Consider the following 15506-nt stretch of genomic DNA (forward strand, 5'->3'; position numbering starts at 1 on the left):
GTTCAAAGCCCAATGTGGTCATCCTGATTTAAGTTTTCCAATCTTTCACTAAATAGATCAGGGCAAATGCTGCGATGTTTCCTTCGAAACAGCACAGTCGATTCCCGTCCCCATTCTTCCGAGTGCTATCTCTTGCTTCGTCTCTAATAATCTAATCATCCTTCTTATCAATTATCTCGCACATGGCTCACAGAAAGAAAGTGTCTCACGTATGTTAAATTGTCGGAATTTATCATGTTTGCCAATAATCAAGTTGACCATGCTGGCAAACCGTAAAAAACGCTCTGCATCAGTGCTCATTGGTCTTCTTGTGTCTGGGAAATAATTCGGTCGAAACGATCTCACCTAAAGTGAGATACTATTTTCTAACGTGATTCCTTCGATGCACTTACCCTGTAAACGGTACAAATATTTCCAACTCCCTCCACTACTTCCAGGTCTCTATTAAATCCAAAGAGACCAAACTGTCACAAATAACAGACTTTTTCCGTTTCACGCTCTGTTTTCTAACACTTAATCTACAATCCTCTCAACCTTCAAATGTGTAACATTCAGTATGTCATCACATGAACCGTTTTAGAACCTGAGACCAACACATTTTCCACATTTGCCGTTTGAGTGCTAATAGAGGGTGAAACGGATATAAGCGCAGATTATTTTTGTGTGGTACGTTAACACGTACACACAGCAATGTGTGGGTTGTTTTCTCCCTGCATCGAACGGTCTTCCCATTAGCTTCACAAACTCATGTTTCCCGCGTACTACACCACTAAGTGGACTACATCGGTCAGAGTACACCCACTACTTTATATCGTGTCTACGCATCCATACCTCAAATCCCCACCGGCTACCCGAGGGAAAATAAGCATTATGGCTTGGTGTTGCCACATGTACTTGGCCGTACTACCAACCTAACAACATGCAACTTGTAATAGGTTGTTTGTTGTTGTGGTCTTCAGTCCTGAGACTGGTTTGATGCAGCTCTCGATGCTACTCTATCCTGTGCAAAGTTCTTCATCTCCCAGTACCTACTGCAACCTACATCCTTCTGAATCTGCTTAGTGTATTCATCTCTTGGCCTCCCTCTACGGTTTTTACCCTCCACGCTGCCCTCCAATACTAAATTGATGATCCCTTGATGCCTCAGAACATGTCCTATCAACCGATCCCCTCTTCTGGTCAAGTTGTGTCACAAACTTCCCTTCTCCCCAATCCCATTCAATACTTCCTCATTAGTTATGTCATCTACCCATCTAATCTTCAGCATTCTTCTGTAGCACCACATTTCGAAAGTTTCTATTCTCTTCTTGTCCAAACTATTTATCGTCCATGTTTCACTTCCATACATGGCTAAACTCCATACAAATACTTTCAGAAAAGACTTGCTGACACTTAAATCTATACTCGATGTTAACAAATTTCTCTTCTTCAGAAACGCTTTCCTTGCCATTGCCAGTCTACATTTTATATCGTCTCTACTTCGACCATCATCAGTTATTTTGCTCCCCAAATAGTGAAACTCCTTTACTACTTTATGTGTCTTATTTCCTAATCTAATTCCCTCAGCATCACCCGACTTAATTAGACTACATTCCATTATCCTCGTTTTGCTTTTGTTGATGTTCATCTCATATACTCCTCTCAAGACACTGTCCATTCCATTCAACTGCACTTCCAAGTCCTTTGCTGTCTCTGACAGAATAACAATGTCATCGGCGAACCTCAAAGTTTTTATTTCTTCTCCATGGATTTTAATACCTACTCCGAATTTTTCTTTTGTTTCCTTTACTGCTTGCTCAATATACAAATTGAATAACATCGGGGAGAGGCTACAACCCGGTCTTACTCCCTTCCCAACCACTGCTTCCCTTTCATGCCCCTCGACTCTTATAACTGCCATCTGGTTTCTGTACAAATTGTAAATAGCCTTTAGCTCCCTGTATTTTACCCCTGCCACCTTTAGAATTTGAAAGAGAGTATTCCAGTCAACATTGTCAAAAGCTTTCTCTAAGTCTACAAATGCTAGAAACGTAGGTTTGCCTTTCCTTAATCTTTCTTCTAAGATAAGTCGTAAGGTCAGTATTGCCTCACATAATTATTAATACGTAAATAGTCGTCATTCACCAATAGAAATATTTGCACGTGTAGTCATTATACACTGTATACACAGCACCGCAACACCCTAACATCAAAGCAATGGTTCCTGTAGAAACTTCTGCATTCCAGATTGGTACCAATTCATGCTGATGGCCGTTATGTGATTTTATTTGCGTGGCTACAAAATCAGGTAAAAAGTAAACATTGATAGCCGAGGCAGCTGATGAATGGCGGCATTATAATGTACCCCAAGGGACATAGAATTCTCAGCCTAGAGCATCCTTCCTACGACAACATGAGGAACTAGTCATATATGTAGTCTGGTAGTCTGTTGGAAATATTCTAATTCCAAAGGCTTAAGGTCGGAGTTTAACCCACATTTTCGGTGACTATTTCAAAAAACCTGAAGAGACCTTCTTCACCACTGGTAACGTCAACTAAGCAACAGGATTTCTTCGTGCTTCCACGTCCACACTAAACGTGACGTCTCTTCTCTACTGACTGAAGGACAGGACATGAAGGCTACGACATCACACAGGCGGTACTCGCGGCAAAGACAAACTCTATCACTAGCAAGCTGTATTTCATCACAAATCTCATTTTATTACTGAACCAATCTTCGATAAGGTAGCAGGGGAACATATTTCTTGTTTTATCCGAAACCTGAGATGTTGAAAACATTAATGCTGGTATTTGATTCAAAACAAATCTCCCGTTTCGCTAGATGTGACAGCTCCGAGACGAGCATCGTTCCGTTTTATTCCATGATTCCATACCCGTCTGGGTCTCCACGAAAGGTGAATGTCTGGGTTTGAATCCAAGTCCTTCACAGTTATTTTCGCCACGTCATTTCATGCTTTAGAATGTCTCTTCACACTAAACTACATACATAAGAGTCATTATAATTTTTTAAAATGACTTAGAGCGCTGTGATCAATACTGTCAGGTGCCAAACATTTTACTTCCTGTTACTGGTGACACTGAATTCCATAGTTAAAGTCCATCATGTGCACAATGATGGGGTTCGATCCCTATCCAGCACAGAAGTTTGCGGTTCGTTGTTTTCTGTTCAGACATTCACAAATCTCGCTGTTGGTGAATTAAACCGATTTTTAATTTATATTCGTGACTAGAAACAATGACGAAAACTGCTGGATTCGAATGCTGGTAAGGCGAAACTTTTTCGTCTCGTCATATTAGTTTCAGTCGTCTGACTACTGGTCAATAAATTCGATATCTATGAATCGACTGTGTTTATTTAGCAGTTACATTAGGTACTGGGTTGAATCCCTGTCCAACACAAACTTCATGTCATGCCTTTTCAAGTTTATATACAAGCGAAATTTGACGTGGAGAATAGATGCTGGACAGGAGTCCTGGGTCGTGGTCTAGTACAAAAATCTGTACCAAGTAATTTCAAGTATGTGCCACCTTCCTGAAAAATAGTTTGTTGCTACTACGTTGCGTTTACAACTGCTGAAGACTGTGTCATCTCTAATAACGTGCTTCCTGATACTGCAATATTGTGGTTTTAATTTTCATGTACACTGACACCAATACAGAGCGTTATTACTCAGCGCTCTCTTGTCAGAACTTTACCACACTGAAGTTTCTCGTGAGCTTTCTACAAGGTCCCAGATAAATGCCGTGATGTTTCCACTAAAGGGCGCGGCCGATTTCCTACCCCACTCTTCGAACATTTCCAGCTTGGGCTTCGTCTCTAATGTTCTCGAAGTCGACGGGACATTAAGCCGTAATGTTCCTTCCCTTCTTGCGGTACTAACTATTTCTTAGGATCAAACAGCTCTACCGAAAAGAGATCAGAGGACCTTTAAGCATGTTCTGTTATGTGGGTTGCATACAAAATAGGCGGAACGCAGTTCAGGTCGTTCGGGTTTTGTTGCGCATAATAGTACATTATCAAAAGAATACGAGGATCTGCACCGCAGGAATTTCCAGCGATAGTTCTCTTTGCGTTAACATTCTTTTATGGAATATACTAGACGCGTAATTCACTCGCGTTAAGTGCACGAGATATACGAAACCAAAAAAAAAAAAAAAGAAAAACTTGCTTCTGTCAATAGTGGAAAGGAGAGACTTGCTATAAATATATCTGTTTAGTTAGAATGAAACAAAGTTTTACAGAAAGAAAATGTGAAGAAGGCAACAAAACTCTTCAGAAAAGATGTTATTGTGCAACGCTAGATCGTCGACTGATAATTTACCTGGCCATCATTTTAAACACTGAAGAGTGAAGAAACTGGTGTACCTGCCTAGTACCGTACAGGCCATTGCCAACACGCAGAAGCGCTGCAAAACGACGTGGCATGGACTCGACTGATGACTGAAGCAGAAATGGAGGGAAATGACACCACGAATCCTGCAGGGTTCAAAAATGGTTCAAATGGCTCTGAGCACTATGGGACTTAACTTCTGAGGTCATCAGTCCCCTAGAACTTAGAACTACATAAACCTAACTAGCCTAAGAACATCAAACACATCCATTCCCGAGGCAGGATTCGAACCTGCGACCTTAGCGGTCGCGTGGTTCCAGACTGCAGCGCCTAGAACCGCTCGGCAACTCCGGTTGGCTATCCTGCAGGGCTGTCCATAAACCCGCAAGAGTACGAAGAGGTGGAGATCTCTTCTGAACAGCTCGTTGCAAGGCATCCCAGAGATAATCAGTAATGTTCACGTCTGGGGAGTTTGGTGGCCAGAGGAAGTGTTCAAACACAGAATAGTGTTCCTGGAGCCCTCTGTACAATTATGAACGTGAGGGGTGTCGCATTATGCCGCTGGATTTGTCCAAGTCTGCCGGAATGCACAATGGTCATGAATAGATGCAGGTGATCTGGCAGCATGCTTACGTACATATCACCAGTCAGAGGGTATCTAGACGTATTACACAATTACGGAGCCTCCACCAGCTTAAACAGTCGATGATGACATGCAGGGTCCATGGATTCATGAGGTTGTCTCGATACCCGTACATGTCCATCCGCTCGATACAATAAGAAAAGAGACTCGTCCGACCAGGAACATATTTCCAGTCGTCAAAAGTCCAATGTCGGAGTTGAATGACCCAGGCGAGGCGCATAGCATTGTGTCGTGCACTCGACAAGGGTACACGAGTGGGCCTTCGGTTCCGAAAGATCATATCGATGATGTTTCGTTGAATGGTTCACACCCTGACACTTGTTGACGGCCCAGCAGCATTTAAATCTGTAGCAATTTGCGAAGGGTTACAGTTCTATCACTTCGAACGATTCTATGCAGTCGTCGTTGGTGCCGTTCTTTGCAAGATCTCTTTCCGGCCGCAGCGATGTCTGAGATTTGATGTTTTATCGGATTCCTGATATTCTCAGTACACTCGTGAAATGGTCGTACAGGAAAATCCCCACTTCATCGCTACCTCTGAGGTGCTCTGTCCCATCGCTCATGCGTCGACTGTAAAACCACGTTCAAATTCAGATCTTCAGATCTTACCGTTGCAGCAGCAGTAACCGATCTAACAACTACACCACACACTTGTCCTATATAGGTTATGTTGTGTCTAGACAAGACAGCCTAGACACAATGAGAGGAAGCCGAAAGGCACGCGCTTAAACTCACGCAGGCTGGCGTGAGGTCTGAAACAGGATACGTAATGAATGCTATAAAGAAAAGTACGTAGCTTCTGGAATACTTAACTTTAATCCACAATTGGTGAACATTCTTCTTTTTGATACAGTATTATCATCTCAATATAACTTGGTGATGGCGCCTTGCTAGGTCGTAACAAATGACGTAGCTGAAGGCTATGCTAACTATCGTCTCGGCAAATGAGAGCGTATTTGTCAGTGAACCATTGCTATGAACGTCGGCTGTGCAACTGGGGCGAGTGCTAGTAAGTCTCTCTAGACCTGCCGTGTGGTGGCGCTCGGTCTGCTATCACTGACAGTGGCGACACACGGGTCCGACGTATACTAATGGACCGCGGCCGATTTAAAGGCTACCACCTAGCAAGTGTGGTGTCTGGCGGTGACACCACAGGTTATGCCGACCGCAGCGCCGTATTCTGCCTCTTTACATATCTCTCTATTTGAATGTGCCATACTAGTTTATTGGGCACTTCAGTGTAGGACCACAGAAACATAACGAAACCAGAACTAAAAACAAGGTATATGATGTTCTTGAAGACTAGGAGTTACTTATTAAGAAATAAGCAAAATAAACGATATATTTCAGTAAGAGAAAATTGGTGTAGTAAGCCAAAGCGCTGCCTAAAACATAAAAATTCGAAATTTTATGTCGACGTTACTGTTGATGCGTTAATTTTAGTATTGAAGAGAACCAATGACTACACGAGTCGGCGATGGAAAAACTGCTGAGATAAAACAGTGTCATTTTTGTGATTGTAGTGTGCTCAAACCTAATATTATGAACAAAACTTAATTCACACAATACCAAATATTTTTTTTAAATTTTATGTTTACGTTTGTTGCTTGTTTGTTGTTAAGAAAGAATAGGAACAATACAGATTTAGAAGAGATGGTGTACCTCTCATACTGCCGAAATAAACTTGGTGATCAGTATAAGCTGTGGGCATCACATAAATTAGGCTATGTGCGAGGACCTCAGAATCGTCCAAATTACGTGCCTTCGCATTTGTTATTTCACTGATACGAAGAATGCTTCAAACACCCGATGAAATGCAAACAATGCTTATAATATCCGTCAAGGCACTTTCTTGTATTTTGTTTTCTGCTATTGGTTTCGAGTGATCGCTCATTCACTTGGAGTACATAGTTACAATAAACATCTTTATATATGTGTATGTGTTTGTGTGTGAAAATATTTCGTTGTATTATGGTTTTTTTACTACTGTTATAACATCTAAAATTCATCTTTGGGAAAATTGTCATTCTGCAGTAGACGTAAGCACTAATCTTCGTGTCCCCACAGCGCTGAGGAAGGAAGCCGCATGAGCGTCGTAACGCGCCATTACAGCTAGTCGCGGTGCGCCTGTGCTTGCCAAACAGGCAAGCAGAGGCAAGCGTGTAGGCGCGTGCCTCTCTGTTAAGTCTGTGTGCACGAGTGACCACACTCACGTCTAGATTCTTTGCTCCCTTCGGCAGGCCACTCTCGCAGAATGAAGGCGAGCGCACATCGGCTGCTCGAAAATCTTTCTCAAACGATATTACGGAAACTACTCAGTAATTATTCTGTTATTTATAGGCTTAAAAATCATTACGTGATCTCAGTACGCTATTTAAGCCCATACGAAGGGTTAGACTCGCATAGTTTGCTGCCGTTATGTAGACAGGAGTGACACCACCAGCAGTCGACCAATGGGTAACATATTTACGGAATTTTAGCTGTTGTACAATAGAACCTGTCTGACGGATATCTATAATTTCACAGTATAAACGCCCAGAGGATGACCCCTACGTCTGGCTTAAACCTATTGGTGGTATAATAATAAATGCGATTAAGACTGTTCTTGAATTATTGATTAATCATACTAATCGCTGCTTCTCTCCACAACCATGTTGTCCAAAAAACACTTACTTATGCCTATCCAAGGAACGACACAACTATAGTAAATCATTCATAAATCCAACATATTTCATAAACGGTTCAAGATATCAAAACGAATTTCTGGCAAAAGCAGCACAAAAAATGAAGAGTCTTTTGGAACGTCGTTAATAAGCGAAACTTTGATATACACAGCATCGTAAGTAAGTATACAGCTTTTTACAGGATTTTCTTTTCGTTCAGTTCGAATATCTTAATAATTTTGTATACAGGTCATCAAACATATGCTAATTAACACAGATATAATCGTCACTCTCATGAAAAATGAACATCTTCTTGTTTCTAATTAGATTTCAAATACAAAATTTCAGATTTCAATGCAAAGACAAATTGTTAATTATCGACATTTTATGAAAGATTGTGAAAAAAAATTGTGTTTTTTTTCTGACAACATTTATAAAGCATCTTTTACATAATAATTAAGAGTTTATAACGGTAATTAAAATTACAATTTTTTGTGTGATATAAAAAGAAGAAGGACATTATTCATAAAAATAATGAAGCGATATTTGTTACTAAGCACATATTTGATGAATTTTATAAAAAATGATGGAGGTATTCGACGTGAATGGGGAAAAACAATAAAATGGGAAGAAAACCTCAGTAAAATTCCAACCACCGATCCACGGGTTACCAGTTTACCACCATCCGACGCTAGAGAATGAGCTACGGTGTCTGTCATGCGTACCACGTTCATTTTAAAGAATTAAAGCTGAAGGTCTTCGGAAAACTTCAAAGTCTATTTTCTCCAGAATTTTTCAGAATTGCATCGAACTGCTTTGGAAAACTGATGTTTGCTTTTGAACGTCAAGTACAATAAACTTAAAAAGTTACAAAAATCCGATTTCTACAGAGTTCTTGAAAGCCAGATGGACTGTAAGTTAAAATACGTGAAACAGACAGCTGTTGGTGCAAACCTCTTTCTGGACACATGCTTATGCGTGATTGCTTTCACACGCTACTGGCGTGACAAGATGTGTGCTTTGCTAGCAGCAGCTACCGCCGCAGCCGGAATAATTTTGACAAAACGACGAAACCGCAGAAATAAGTGCAAATGTTGGATTAACGAATACGTTTTGCGTCGCAATGTTTGCTTGAGTGTGGGTGGAATAAATACAAGTGACAAGTTATGTCACGTTTAAAAACTTCAGTGTTATGTCATCGAGTGGTTTAGAGGTAATACTACGTTTTGTTGGGCAATTCATTGCGAAGGACTGTACGAAATATAGAGAGGCTATACCAATAGCCACAACATTCGGTTTCTTGCTACTGGGGACAATTATCCCAGTTTAATGTTCCAGTTGAAGATCTCTACTGCATCCATCTGTAGCGTAATACCAGACGTTTGCAAGGCTCAGGTGAAATCGCTAGAAAGATACAGTAAGGTAAGTTGACGGCTACTTCACGTTTGTTTCTCTGAAAAACGAACAATTTAGTTGATGCTTAACGTCTACTGTAAGAAAACGCCAATATGTTATTATTTCTGCTGAAAGGATTATACACTTCTATTTATATATTCATCAGTAAAATTCCATCAGTAGTGGTGGGATGCGCGCGCGCTCGTGTTTGTTTGTTTGTGTGTGTGTGTGTGTGTTTGTTTGTGTGTGTGTGTGTGTGTGTGTGTGTGTGTGGGTGTGGGTGTGGGAGTGTCTGTGTGAGTGTGCGTATGTGTGTGTGGAGGGAGGAACGGTTGTCTTTTTTGCTTCTTAACTTTCAGCTTCCAAACGCAGATGAGCGGTTGGAAGACGTGTCAGATTTTGAAATGAAGTCTAATTTTCCACACGGCCGGCCGGAGTGGCCGAGCGGTTAAAGGCGCTACAGTCTGGAACCGCACGACCGCTACGGTCGCAGGTTCGAATCCTGCCTCGGGCATGGATGTGTGTGATGTCCTTAGGTTAGTTAGGTTTAAGTAGTTCTAAGTTCTAGGGGACTTATGACCACAGCAGTTGAGTCCCATGGTGCTCAGAGCCATTTGAACCATTTTTTTTTTAATTTTCCACACTCTTTGGGGCTTTGGACGGCAAACATGTGGGTCTGTAGTCCCCACATAACGCTGGAGTCTGCTATTTCAGCTATAAGTAACATTTTAGACTTTTTTTTCCTTTCTTCGACGCAAACTGCTTGTTTCGGTACGTAAACGTACGTTTCCAGGCCGAACGTCTGATGGTGGGATAATTTTCCAGGCGTCACTACCCACCGCTTTTGAAAGTGGATAGTTAAGTATCCCTGAGAAAGAGTCTCTTCCAGGACGTACTGACTCAGTACGATATGTATTCATCGTAGGTGATACCTTTCCGCGACCCATTTTGTCAGGTGAATTGAATGCAGGGTCGCCATGGCGTGTGTACAGTTACAGTCAAGAGCACGGTGTATAGAAGCGAACACGTATGGCGTTTAACATCTGAATGGAGAGCTTTTATAAAACCAAGGAATGTGAATACTGATACAACAGAGCTTATTTCGCGCGTATGTGTTTCCCCACATAACTTATTTCGAAGAAATGTAGCTTAGTCACCTGTATCCTGGACATATCGATAGCTATGTTTCTCTACACAAATTCCTTCGAAGAAGTGTAGGTTCGTCACATCTCTACTACCTTCCTGTGAAAATTCCGGAGAAAGAAGAGTACTATCAGGAAAATGGAGAACAGATGTTGGGAATATCTTGCGAGTTCTCGGTCTTCAAAGAACTCCATGAAACGCCAGTTCTGATGCAAGAACTTTCCGAGAAAACTGTGTGAATTACCTTACTTCTGATAACGAACGTGTAGCCCGGGAAGACAAATTTGCGTAACGCTACTTATAAAAAAAGCTAGACTTTTATAAAGTACGGTTTTTTGTTAACTATTTGATATTTTATTGTGAGAATAGGCAAGTGTATTTAAGTCAAACAGTACTGCTCCTACAAGTAATATTCACTTAAGAAAAGTAGCTGCGCCACTCTCAGCACTTGATATTCAAAATCTAAAACTCGTAAAAGTCTCTGCAGACTTCAGTCATTACAAAAATTGAACACAAAAGGCGAATTTTAATGCACACAGATATGCATGAGGCTGTGATGAAATCCCTGAAAGATTAAATTAAAGGCGTGTGTTCATGCTGCAGGCTCGCCCATGGAACTTTCTGCCTTGCGAAAGTGATCGCTGCTGGCTTGGGCGCAGCTCCGGTTGTAGGTGAAATGCGTGTGGGATCGGTAGTGTTGTTCTAAAAGCATCAGAACCAGATGTGCTGGCAATGTGCTGCAGCGAGGATGCAGTTTAAAACTGTCAGCTAATATCTGGCTGCAAACCAGCTAACATTCCTTACAAGGCTCACCGTGGAGAACAAAACGTTTGGTAGATTCAGAATATTTACAATAAACAGGTCAAGAATGCGGTAGAAAGTATGTTTCATTTCGGTATTCACAACACGTGTAGCCGTAATGATAAATCATAAATAAAAGAAAGCTTAACGTTAAGAAAAAATTAAAGAATCACCAGATCAACAAGCTTATCTGTTAATTTGAAGCACAGGAGGAACGGTTTGCCATTGTTTGGATCTGGCAGGCAGCTAGGGATGCAATGGCACAACACTTTAGATCTTCCGTTTCTGATTCCGTTTCCAAAACGAAAAGTTCTTTTCGTATTTTTTTTTAGGAAGTAGAGATGAATGCCTCCCACTTTTCTCATTGTTTTCGACGATACAGTCTGCAAAGGAAGTTATGTGATCATGCGTAGTGGAACTGTGGTTCACCGAGCGCAGAAGGGCAGGGGCCTCGTCATTGTAGGGTCGTAGTCATGAGATTCTCTGCGTTTGCTTTTTGCGCAAGTCTGAGAATTTGTTGTGACGTTTCTACTCACATCTTTTTCAGTATTAAAACAATAACTATTACGGCCAAACACAGTACCCGACAGCTCCATTTACTTGCTTTTTCTTTCCATTACTTCGGATGTAATGTTGCATTTAATGCCAGAGTCATCCATGTGGCCGACAATCTCCTCGCTCTCGCTGTCATGCATCCCTACTATGAGTAAACATATGAATGTAATACTACGTGTGCTTGTCATATGAACTCCATTAATTTAAAATACGCAATTATAAGCGACAAAGCTTTCCATGTTTAAAATTAAGGGAGATAATTGCTTTTAAAATCAGTCATTAGTTATTGCAAAATATGAAGTGTGATATAGGTGAATTATTGTGTCGTAAAGCGCCGGTAAAGGGCGAAGATTCTTCTCTTTGCAAACTTGGTACACTTTGTGCATGAAGGGAATTCTTTTCACTCGTTCCTAGCTGGGAAGCCCGGCGACCAGGTGGACACAGGTAGTGCGCCCACGGGCGAGCAGCGGTCGCGTGCCCATGTCGGCACGCTTCACAGAGGGCAGGCCCCCAGAGGATTAGCGGCAGGCGAAGACGCTGCATACACCAACACGCTGCCAAGGGAAGCTGTGGACATTCGCACGTGTGCCGGAGGCAGCGGAGACTATAAACTTAGAGCGAAAAAACAGCTTTGCCGCGAGTGTATGTAACACGAACAGAGCGGCGAGTTGAATAGCAACAGCACGACTTGGCTGGCCAAGAATCTCAAGTGCCTCGGGGAATTTTGGCCGTTTCCCGCGAGCAGAACACCCGGAAACGTAGCAGCAATACTCAAAGGGAGGAGTCTCGGTTTATTTTTATACTCTGTCTCACACAGGGTATGGATCTCTTTTCCTCGCGGAATGCGACGGCAACGAGGGAGTAAACTTTCAAAGGGACTTCTTCATTGGCAAGAATCTAACGTTGGCTTTGAAAAATAGCACGAGCTACGTACTTTACGGAAGGGTGGAGACAAGGCGCTGGAGGGGAGCAGTTCTCTCTCTCCAGGTGCAAGGAGCGCACAAGTATTGGTCATTCCGAATATTGGTTCTGAGGAGGCAGGAGTTCACTCTTGACTGCTTCCGATGTGTCGCAAGGGTTCTCTTATCGCTTGCCATGAGACAATGCACTTTGCATTCGTCGCAAACAGCGTAGAGAGCAAAGTATGTTAAATTCAAGCAGGCTAGCTTCACTCGCTGTGTGCGTTACCAAGAGCTTCACTCAGGATCACATTTTGATTTATTACATGTCCTATGACAGTAGTACTGTTAGAACAGTTTTGAGCTTAGTTTAATGCAGTTTCACGTAGGTTTGCACTTGCAGATGGACGCATACCGTCGTCCAGTAACGATAACTTCCAGTAGCAGGTTTCGGTCACTATTTTCAGTGTAGGACATGTAAGACGCTATCAACTACCTCGCCGGCAGAGTCTTGATGCAGCCGCACGCAATCAGCCGACTCCACCGCCACGCTGAGCACACTATGAACATGGTAACACAGAAAACGCCCACAGTCCTAGCTGCGCATTCTTCTTTCGCTTTCTTCAATTTCTTTGCAATGTGTTAGGTGCTCATAAAGACGCAAGGCACAGTATTCACCGTTTGCCCACTAAGAGAGTCATATGTTCACCTGTTTTTTTTTTTCCTTTTTATTCCTTCCTCATTTATTGCACCAGGTCAACCCGTCTCGTGTAATTTATTTATATGTTAAAGGAGAATGATGTCATACAACGCTCATGTTAAAAGGCAAATACCAGGGCAGGCACCTTATATAATTCACTTGTTGTGAGCTCTTGGTGTCAATTCAATTCTATTTGTTGTTAGTTTTTTTTATACTTTCTACAGTATCTGGCGACCCGAATTTTTTTTTTTTTTTTTGTTGATCATTATTTGAATAATTTGTGAGTTAATGTTTAATGAATTTGATAATATTTCAATAATTATTGCATATGCAGTTTAATGTAGTTTCACTGAATAAACCACTTATATGTTGAACAGCACTCCTTGCATTACATTTATAAAAATCTAAATAGAATTCACACCTCTTTCTCCCTCCCATACGTGGTATCTTGCAAGAAAATGTACGACCCTGCGAGGATACGAAATTACGTGGTTCCATTGTGAAGTAGTCGGATTTCTGTTATCCACAAATTGTTTGTTTTTACGTGAGTTATCATTCATTCTAAAGAAATTAATTCAGCGACAACGGTGAATTACTCTCTCTCTGTTAATCTCTTAGCGCTGTGTAATAACTCTAAAATCTTCTCTTTCAGTCTGGACTGTTCTAGGTTCTGTCCTACAATAGGTTGTTTTCCAGCGTTGAGGTTGTAAGTAAGTTGTTTCACTGTGTGCAAATCAGGCAACTTTTATATTTTCGAGATAGGTTTTGTTTCGTATTTTGGGGGTAAATGCATGAAGAAATTAGTCAATGTTCACTAGAGGCAAGGCTAAACTTCTGGCTAATAACGTAACAAATTCTTCTTTCGATATGTCAGAAACGGGTGACGTAAATTAAATCATATTAATAGGTCATGAGCCGCTAACGACGGCTGAGCTCGAACAAATGAAAAATCAAAACGTACAAAACACGAATGTCGACATCTCGGCCCAGATAGGCGCTCCGCAATTTCAGAATGAAGACGTTGAAACGGCGGCCCCACAACACGTTGAGGCTGTCGTTAATTTTGTGAATTACGAGGAAGAAGACAGCGAGGACGAAAGAAATAGGGCAGTGTCGCCACAACAGCACCACATAGGTGTCCTATTAGACAATCTTGGAGCAGTGCCAGAAAAAAACAGATAAATTTGTAGTGCTGTTGAAATGTATGCCGGAAATCAAAGATGAACTAACAAGTCAAATCAAAAACAAAATAAGGCATGTGAGAGAAGGCATTGAAGGTCAAATGAAGGAAAGTAATGAAAGCCTGGGAAGGAAAATCAAAAGCGATATAAAGAACATCCAGGAAGGTAATGAACGTCAAATGAAGGAACAGAATGAAAGCATAGAAAGCATTAAGAAGGATCTGGAAAGTCGGTTAAACAATTCCACTAAGGAGATCAAGGACTCTCAGAAAAACATGTATAATAAACTGCGTGGGGAAATTGAGTAGGTCGCCGGTCAGACTACGAAAAATGCAAAAATCTCTAAATTAGCGGTATCCGTAGAGCAACTTCCGGTATTGCAGGTGGAGGTAACTAAGACCGTCAAGGGCATGAAAGAGAGCGTACAAAAATAAAAGAAATCGAGAAAAACCTAGAGAAAAGAATAAAAAGACGCAAAGGTCAAGCTCCAAAGAGAGCAATAAAAGGTCGATCGAAACGAAGCTGCAGCGCCTGCAGAAGGAGGCAAATTTGACGACTGAGGCGGCTGTGGAAGTGACGACAGAAGTGCGCGAGCGCTTAACCACGGAAACCGTGTAGGAATTAATTAGTAAACGCCTTAGCGAGAAGCTACAGGAGATGGCAAGTCGTTCGAGCAGTGAGCGGGACATCAGTTTGCAGCGTGCGCCGCCAAGCAGGCAAGAATTTGCAGACAGCAACGATGATAGTAGGCGAACTGTTGGCGAAATGGCCAATCTGGTTATTGAAAGCCAAACGTGCAACACGCCACAAGGAAAGGAAACCACTGTAGACAGCGCGAAGTCGAATTCGGGAGCGCAAATGAACATCGACATGGATTACCAACACCTACTCTCTGTGCAGAATTTTCACCACTATAAAGATAGTGGAAACGTTCTGCATCCCCGGGCCTTTTTACAGCAATTTGAAGTGCCAATGCTATCAAATTTAAGCTATCTTTTATTTGCGGATTTTTAAAGGGTAGCGTAGCCGAGCGAACGCGAGACGTCGCAGATAATTGCACCTCCTGTGAGGAATTCAAGGAGATCTTCTTGGGCACTTATTGGTCAAAGGCGACCCAAGAACGTATCAAGCAGGAGATTATTCTCTGTAAAGACTTTGAGAACTCGGGATTCACAAGCCCGGTCAAGTTCTTCGT

The sequence above is a fragment of the Schistocerca piceifrons genome, chromosome 3, assembly GCF_021461385.2.
Source record: "Schistocerca piceifrons isolate TAMUIC-IGC-003096 chromosome 3, iqSchPice1.1, whole genome shotgun sequence".
Taxonomy (NCBI): Eukaryota; Metazoa; Arthropoda; class Insecta; order Orthoptera; family Acrididae; genus Schistocerca; species Schistocerca piceifrons.